The 8,501-nt window shown below is 38.7% G+C and overlaps 1 long non-coding RNA gene across 2 annotated transcripts; it reads left to right on the forward strand.

Moving 5' to 3' along the window:
- Positions 1–498: 498 nt before the first annotated feature.
- LOC138908969 (uncharacterized) lies at positions 499–8,272 on the forward strand. 2 transcript variants are annotated; one of them, XR_011415439.1, is made up of 2 exons: positions 499–730; positions 2,294–8,272. It is a non-coding gene; the product is annotated as an uncharacterized lncRNA (long non-coding RNA). The 2 variants fall into 2 exon arrangements; XR_011415440.1 differs by lacking the exon at positions 2,294–8,272 and adding an exon at positions 1,427–1,884.
- The last annotated feature ends 229 nt before the right edge of the window (positions 8,273–8,501 follow it).

The following is an 8,501-nucleotide window of genomic DNA, read 5'->3' on the forward strand; positions in this document are numbered from 1 at the left end:
AGAAAAATATTTGAACAACCTTTTTGTCTGGTAAGATTTTGCATTTTAGTTTGTGTTGTCCAATCTCATAGTACTACTGCACTAATGAGGATAATTTTTTTTTAAAAAAAAGTTTCAAAGAATGGAAGTTTTATTTGATGAGGAGAAAAAGTTATAGATTAATATCCCCTTCAAATAAAAATCAACAAATGTATACTTTGAAACTCAAGTAAAGTTGATGATGTAAGAGAATGCCTATACATGATGACGGGGGCAGATTTAGGGGGCGCAAGGGTGTTCATCCGAACCCCCTTGTCGGAAAATTATACTGTTTATATAGAGATAATTTTTGTTTTATGTATATATATAATATGTTGAACATCCTTGACACAAGTCAACAACTTGGCTTAGTGGTCAAAGGGGCTCACATTTTCCAAAAGGTCGCAGGTTTAATACCCGGCAGTTGCAATCCAATTCTTTTCACTTCACATGCTTTTTTTTAAAAACAAAACTAAACAACGTCGTTTCTATTCATCTCTTTTAATATGTTTTCCCCCAAAAAAGTAACTGATTTTGGTTAAAAAATCCCTAAATCACTCTCTCTTTTCGTTGCCTCACTCCACAGCCCCCCCTCTCTCTTCGATCCCTCTCGCTCGTTGGCACTGCTCCGCCACTGCTCTCCGTTGCCTCGATGCCCCTGTAGCCGGCGTTTCTTCTGAGTTTTGTCATGGTATTGGCATCCCATTCCCAGGTAAATTTTAGAAGTTTATTAATGTTTTATTGTTGAAAATATTAACACAGAACCTTCTCATTAGAAATATTAAACATAGAACCTTCTCATTAGACTTAATGATGAAAAAGATAAAACCTAAAATCGAAAAGAAAGAGAGTTTATGGTTGTCAATTGTGATGATTTAATTGTTCATACTAGTGGTGCTTGCTGCTTGTGCGTTAGGACGCCTTAAATTCTTTAGCAAACAAGTATAAATATCTTAGGCATCACAAAATGAAAAATGATTTGCAAAAAAGTTTATATACTGATTGATTTACCTATGGATTAGGAACATTTTGGATGTGCCGACGGACTCTAAAATCTTTTTTATCTGCATCTGTAAAGTGGCCTTTCTGCAAATTATAATGGAGGTGTAATTTCTAGTTCAAAGTGTTAAGAGAGTTCTTCAATCTGCTGTCGATTTGCATTAGAATTGATGCCACATGATGTATAGAGTTCTTTTCTTTACTGTGCATCAATATTATTGCATTGGAAAACAAATGCCCAATATTCAGATTGTCTATCACATTGGAAAACAAATTCCCAATCTGGACATCCTAGCCATTTGTTAAAGAATTATGAGAAAGTCTACACTAAACTAATTCTTCTTTAAGCTTAATCCAATACAACATTATATATTAATTTTTCTAACTACATTCCTACTTTATAATCCAGTCTCAAAATTCTGTGAAGAGATATTTTACCAAAGCACCAAAACCAAATTTGGCATCTCATTCTCAACCTATCCAGGAAGAGAATATCAACCATTTAGAAGTACCATCTTCTGATGAATTTGATTTGGATTCTTTAAAGTTTGACCGGGAGAAAGAACTCAAAACTTGAACTTCCATCCAAATCATCGTGATGTTATTAGAAGAGAATACCTTCGACAAGGTCCTTGTCAACCTCGGCTTCATAACTTTCCTAAAACAAATTTTTCTGAATTAGTGTGTCGATTTAATCCTAAATGGTTTGATGATGAATATCATGATTGGTTGGAGTACAATGTAAGTAAAGATGCAGCTTATTGTTTGTATTGTTATCTATTTAAAGATAATAATATTCATCAAGATGGAGGTGATGTATTTTCAAGTATAGGGTATAAGAGTTGGCATAAAAAGAAAAGTTTTGATAAACATGGGTCGAGTAGCATTCACAATGAGTCAAAAAAGAAATTCCATGATTTGCGGCAACAACGGTCTATTCAATCTTCATTTGAGAGACAATCTAGTCAACTTAAACATGAGTATTTGATCCGCTTAACTGCTTCAGTTAATGTAGTAAGGCTTCTTATAACTCAAAGATTAGCATTTCGAGGTCATGATGAATCTAAGTCTTCACTTAGTAGGGGTAATTTTCTTCAAATTCTTTCATGGTATGCAAAAGTGTGTGATAATGTTCGTGATTATGTACTGGAACATGCTCCTCAAAATGATCAAATGATTTCTCCAATGATTCAGAAAGACATTGTTACTGCATGTAAGATAGAAACAACTAAAGCTATAATTGAGGAACTAAATGGTGATTACTTTGCATTGCTAGTTGATGAATCTTTTGATACGTCCCGCAAGGAGCAAATGGCTATTGTCTTACGGTATGTTGATAGAATGGGATTTGTGATGGAGCGACTTATTGATGTTGTTCATGTTCAAAATACTAGTGCTTCATATTTGAAGAGTGCAATTATTAATTTACTTGATCAACTCTCCTTTAGTCTATCATATGCAGTGGCGGAGGCAGGATATTTGCGAAGGGGGTTCAAAAATTTTAAAAATCAAATACACAGTGAAGCTAGCCAAAAACAAAAAAGATGCTAACAGATTTTGTTAATAAAAAGAGAAGTTCTCAACACAAAGATAGTGTTAAGATAAACAGATCATAGTAACAAGACTTTCAAAAGAGAAAATACAAAAACAAGTCTTGTGTTAGTTATAAGGACCTAATGACTAATGAGATCAACAAAAAATAACTAAGTACATTATTACAACTGCACTCGACGAGGTTTCATATCTTAAAATGTTTTAATAATAGTATCATTAGAAATACTATCAAACACATTTTTTTTTACATAAGGCACCAAACAACCGCTAAAGAACTCATCATTAATTTGAATTCGTAAGTCATTCTTGATAAATTTCATTGCCAAAAAAGCTCTTTCAACGGATGCAGTAGCAACGGGCAGAAGCAAAGTAAGTTTCACTAAGCGAAATACAAGAGGATAATTTGAATGCTTCTTTGTCTGAACTAATCTTTTTGCAAGATCACAAAGCCCATGTAGATCGAAGAATCTTTCATCAACATCACGAACATCAATAATATAACTTGCAAGCTGATTCTCAAGAGCACCCATACTAAATTCATCAAACTCATCAGGATATAACTCAACCATTCTCATTATTTTCCTGATGTCAAAACTTGAAAATGAGTTAATTGGATTCAAACAAACAATTCCATGAAGCAAATAAGTTGTTACTTCGTCAAAACGTTCATTAAGTTCTTGAATTTGTCAATCAAAAATTTTACAAAATACTTCAACCCGATAATGATGTGAAACTGTACAATCAACAAGTTTACGGCGTGATCTTAAAGAACTAACATATGGCTCATCAAAGTGAGGTATCAAAATATCATATTTGATACAAAATGCAGATATCTTAGAAATAAGAGATTCCCATTCCTCTTCACTTAACCTTTGCAACCTTTTCTTTGCTACTTCAACAAGTAACATGGCGTTTGCAATGTCTTGCTCTTTTTTTTATAAGCATTTATTGAGCTCATTTGTGATTGCTAAAATATCTCTCATCAAATGTAACATGAATGCAACCTCAAATGTTTGACAAGTTCTGAGATATCCTATTGCCTTGGCTCTTTCATCAGAATAGAGTCAAACATCAGAATACAATTATTAAAAGATTTAAAGTGAGATCCCCAACGAGTATCATATGCTCTTGAAAGACCAAGTTCTTGATTCAAGCCCCTACCGGTTGTAAGCTCACCCATATCTAATGCCTCTTGAATTCTTTCTTTTTGAGATTCTCGAAATTCATCCATACGCTTAAAAGAAGATCCCAATATATTCAAAATATTTGAAACCAATACTACAAGTTCCCCCACTTGAAGGCATTTCTTAGAAACCGCAACAAGGGTAAGTTGGAGTTGATGAGCAAAACAATGAATGGAATGAGCCGATCTACTTTCTTGCTTAATCAACATTTTAAGACCATTAATTTTACCTTGAATATTGCTTGCCCCATCGTAACATTATCCACGCAAATATGATTAGGGGCGGATTTAAGGGGCCGCAAGGCAGCAAAGTGACGAAATTCTTCGAAGACCACAAAATAAAAAAGATATTATCAACACCGTATCACCCCAGTGGGAACGGACAAGCCGAATCAACGAACAAAAATATCATTCAAAACCTAAAGAAGAGGCTGAACGACGCTAAAGGAAAATGGAGAGAAATCCTACCCGAAGTCCTTTGGGCATATCGTACAACATCAAAATCTAGTACGGGGGCAACCCCGTTCTTCTTAGTATATGGCTCCTAAGCCTTGATTCCAGGCGAAGTCGGGGAACCCAGCGCCAGGTTTTGATATACAACAGAAGAGTCAAATAACGAGGCTATGAACACTAGCCTCGAGTTATCGAATGAAAAACTAGAAGCTGCTCTCGTCTAATGAAACTAGAAGCTGCTCTCGAAAGATACTATAATCGAAGAACCAAGCTTCGCCATTTTAAACTTAGGGACTTAGTGCTAAGGAAAGTCACCCTCAGTACCCGAAATCCAAATGAAGGAAAACTAGGACCGAATTGGGAAGGACCGTATCTGGTTCTCGAGAACGTCGGAAAAGGATCATACAAGCTCGGTATTATAAACGGCAAACAATTATCAAGTAATTGGAATGTATCGCACCTAAAACGATACTACTGCTAAGGTACGACCCTCCCATATTTGTTTACATTTCGAAACTAACCCCTGCAGGAGTCCGATCAGGAGCTAGGATGGATCCTTCAATACGAAGCCCTAGGTCTGAAAGCACGCGTTGCACTCTTTTTCCCTTAGACCGATTTTATCCCAAATGGGTTTTTCGACAAGTTTTTTAATGAGGCAACCAATGATCGTGCTATACTTAGAAACAATTTGATAGTATTTGAGGCCTCTTTACAATCGACCTCGAATACTGGGGGGGCATTAGCCCTCAAATATATCAAGATTCTAATGCAAGAAAGTTATTTCGTATAAACATGGTTCCAATAGGAAAAGTTGTAAGAGCCAAATGGTCAAAACGAACCATGCTCATGTAGTTGGCCCGAGCCCTGACGCAAAATATGAACACATGTATAATGACTTGCAAAGAAAGTTCTCTTCTTTACCGATATCTTATATCCAAGAAAAATTTCTCTATTTCGAGATTTATTATGCAAACAGTATTGAGTTCGAGCAAGTGTTCACTCGACTATTACGCCTACGGGCCACATTACTTCGAGTTCGAATCATTCACTCGACTACTAAGCTTACATGCTACTTTTATTTCGAGTTCGAGCAAGCACTCACTCGACCATTACGCCTATGGGCTACACTACTTCGAGTTCGAATCATTCACTCGACTACTAAGCCTATGGGCTACTTTTATTTCGAGTTCGAGCAAGCACTCACTCGACCATTATGCCTACGGGATACATTACTTCGAGTTTGAATCATTACTCGACTACTAAGCCTACGAGCTACTTTTATTTCGAGTTCGAGCAAGTACTCACTCGACCATTACACCTACGGGCTACATTACTTCGAGTTCAAATCATTCACTCGACTACTAAGCCTACATGCTACTTTTATTTTGAGTTCGAGCAAAGACTCACTCGACCATTACGCCTACGGGCTATATTACTTCGAGTTTGAATCATTCACTCGACTACTAAGCCTACGGGCTACTTTTATTTCGAGTTCGAGAAAGCACTCACTCGACCATTACGCCTACGGGCTACATTACTTCGAGTTCGAATCATTCACTAGACTACTAAGCCTATGGGCTACTTTTATTTCGAGTTCGAGCAAGCACTCACTCGACCATTACGCCTACGGGCTACATTACATCGAGTTCGAATCATTCACTCGACTACTAAGCCTACGGGCTATTTTTATTTCGATTTCAAGCAAGCACTCACTCTATCATTATGCCTACGGGCTATATTACTTCGAGTTCGAATCACTCACTCAACTAATAAGCCTAAGGGCTACATCACTTCAAATTCAAACAATCACTAAACTCGACTACTAAGCCTATGAGCTACCTTACTTCAAGTTTGAGTAAACGCTCACTCGGTTATAAAGGCTACGAAGTCCAAATTTGATCAAATTACCTAAATCCTTGTGAAAATATTCATAAGGCATGAATAAAATTTTCACAAGACAAGAAACAAAACAGAAGCAAGTCAGCAAAAGAAAAGGATATTTTTATATATACAAGATCGTTTCCATGATTGATTACGACATAGAAACTAAGGGCTAAGCTTCTTGGTTATCCCCGGGAGCGGTCTCTTCTCTATCAGGCTCCTCCCCATTCTCGGACCCGCTCTTATTCCCATCATCATCATCATCATCATTATCATTATCGTCATCATCGAAAACCAAGGCTTCAACATCGGCTTAGAGTTCTTTAGATCTTTTTATCTCTTCAGCGAGATCGAAACCTCGAACATGGATCTCCTCGAGGGTCTCCCTCTGAGATCGGCACTTAGCAAGTTCAGCGACCCAATGTGCTCGAGTATCGGCGATCTCGGCTGCCTCTCTTGCTTGGACCTAGGCAGCTTTAGCGCCAGCCCGATAGATGGCAACGAGCTCATCCGCATCAGCCTTTGCCTTTTCGGCGTTAGATTCGGCCTTGGCAAGTTCAGAGGCCAACCGAGCCTCGAGCTCCTCTATTCTTCTTGCTTGAACCGAGCTTTTCTCATTCATACTGTGAAGTTGGTTTTCGGACGATGATAATTGGGCTCGAGCTGCTTTTTTCTCTGCAGCAAAGCGATCCATACCTTCTTTCCACTTCAAAGCCTCCGCTTTTATCTCATCGACCTCCTCACAGAGTTTCCCGATCATCTCAATTTTTTGCTACAACTGTGAGACCGAACAATTAGCCATCGTTCCTGTATCGAGCCCATAGGCTTTTAAAAGTATCATTACCTGCTCGGACAGATCGGTCTGATCTTTGTAAGCCTTGGCCAACTCAGCTCGGAGGTCTTTTATTTCCTCTCCCATTTGCCCTAAGAGGAGATTAAAGGAGTTCCTCTCCTCCGTAACCCGTTGAAGGTCGGCCTCATATCGACGCAGCTCGGTTCGGGACCGAGAATATGATTCTCGATGAACTGCCGCGGCCTGCAAAGAAAGAAGAAACGAAGTTAGAAAAGAAAAGCAAACTTAAAGGTAACACCATATAACTTAAGGCTTACCTGATTCAAAGCCTGCTGCAATCCATGAAAAAGATCTGATGCGTCACTTGTACCGGTAGCGTCCTCGACACTGATAAACAGGTCACGAAAAGGATCCTCTCCATCATGAGGCCTATTTAATTCGAGGGCCCGCAAAGCTTGGGCTTCCTGAATCGCCCCGACGAAAAAAGTAGGGAAGGTGGGTGAGTCTTCGATTGCTACTGCCCCAAGTGAATCACCTGGGGCATTCTCTTCAGTTCGAAAAGATTCGAGAAGAGCCCCTTCAGACATATCCCCCATCCGTTGGCTTCGATGGGAAGCATCTTCGATCTCCAACAACTCGGGGACTCTGCCCGAATCTTTCTTCGATATATCCTCAGTTCAAGGCGGAGCATTATGAACCACCATCGATCCAGCTGCCTGTGGAATGTCGATACACGCCATGATAACCACCAAATGAACCTGTCAGATCCTGCACATTTAGTGCAGAAGTGCATTATGAGTACGTAAATCAATGCGTACCCAGTAAGTATCTAGCTTAAACCCGGAAAAGTAGTGAAGATGGGTCGACATCGACACTTACTAATGGTCCAATAAATCAGTATGATAAATCATAAACAAATATGAAGCACAACAGTAATAATGAGGTAAAATGGTAACTAGAATAATCCTCCAACATTTCCTTGACGATATAAATCTCTCAAATCTCATATTCCATCTCAACAGATCAGAAATATCAAATGCCAATCTCAAACGGATAAGGAATACCATATAAAATGCCAGGCACCAGTTGAAGGGAAATCTCGTGAATATCCGGACTGCTAGCGATATAACGCACGATTATGCTGAGGTCGTATGGTCCAATCTAGAGTGGTGTATACACTGCTGAGGGTTGACCGGCGTGAACCAGAGATGCATCTCAATATACTACTGAGGCGTTGGGCCCGCTTCACAAGAAAGGAAGAAACTTATCGAAATATGAGATACGTGCTTACAATACAGGTACAAGAGCATAAAGTGAATATAATCTTTACCATTTCTCAAATAATTTGCCAACAACTCAAGGTGATAAGCTCGGCCTAATAAATTCCCAAATCAATTTCAATTATAACTTCACTCAATTAAGCTAGCAAAAATGGGTTCAAGTAATTCAAATATTACATGATAAAGCCCTAAGTCTACCCGGACGTAAAATGCGTTTAGCTACGTACGGACTCTCGTCACCTCGTGCGTACAAATCACCCACAACTTCTTCGTTCGGGCCACCAAATCGGACCCGTCGTTCTTCTTCTTCTTCTTCTTCTTCTTCAGACGCAGAACTGAT

This window comes from Nicotiana tomentosiformis, chromosome 4 (assembly GCF_000390325.3).
Source record: "Nicotiana tomentosiformis chromosome 4, ASM39032v3, whole genome shotgun sequence".
NCBI lineage: Eukaryota > Viridiplantae > Streptophyta > Magnoliopsida > Solanales > Solanaceae > Nicotiana > Nicotiana tomentosiformis.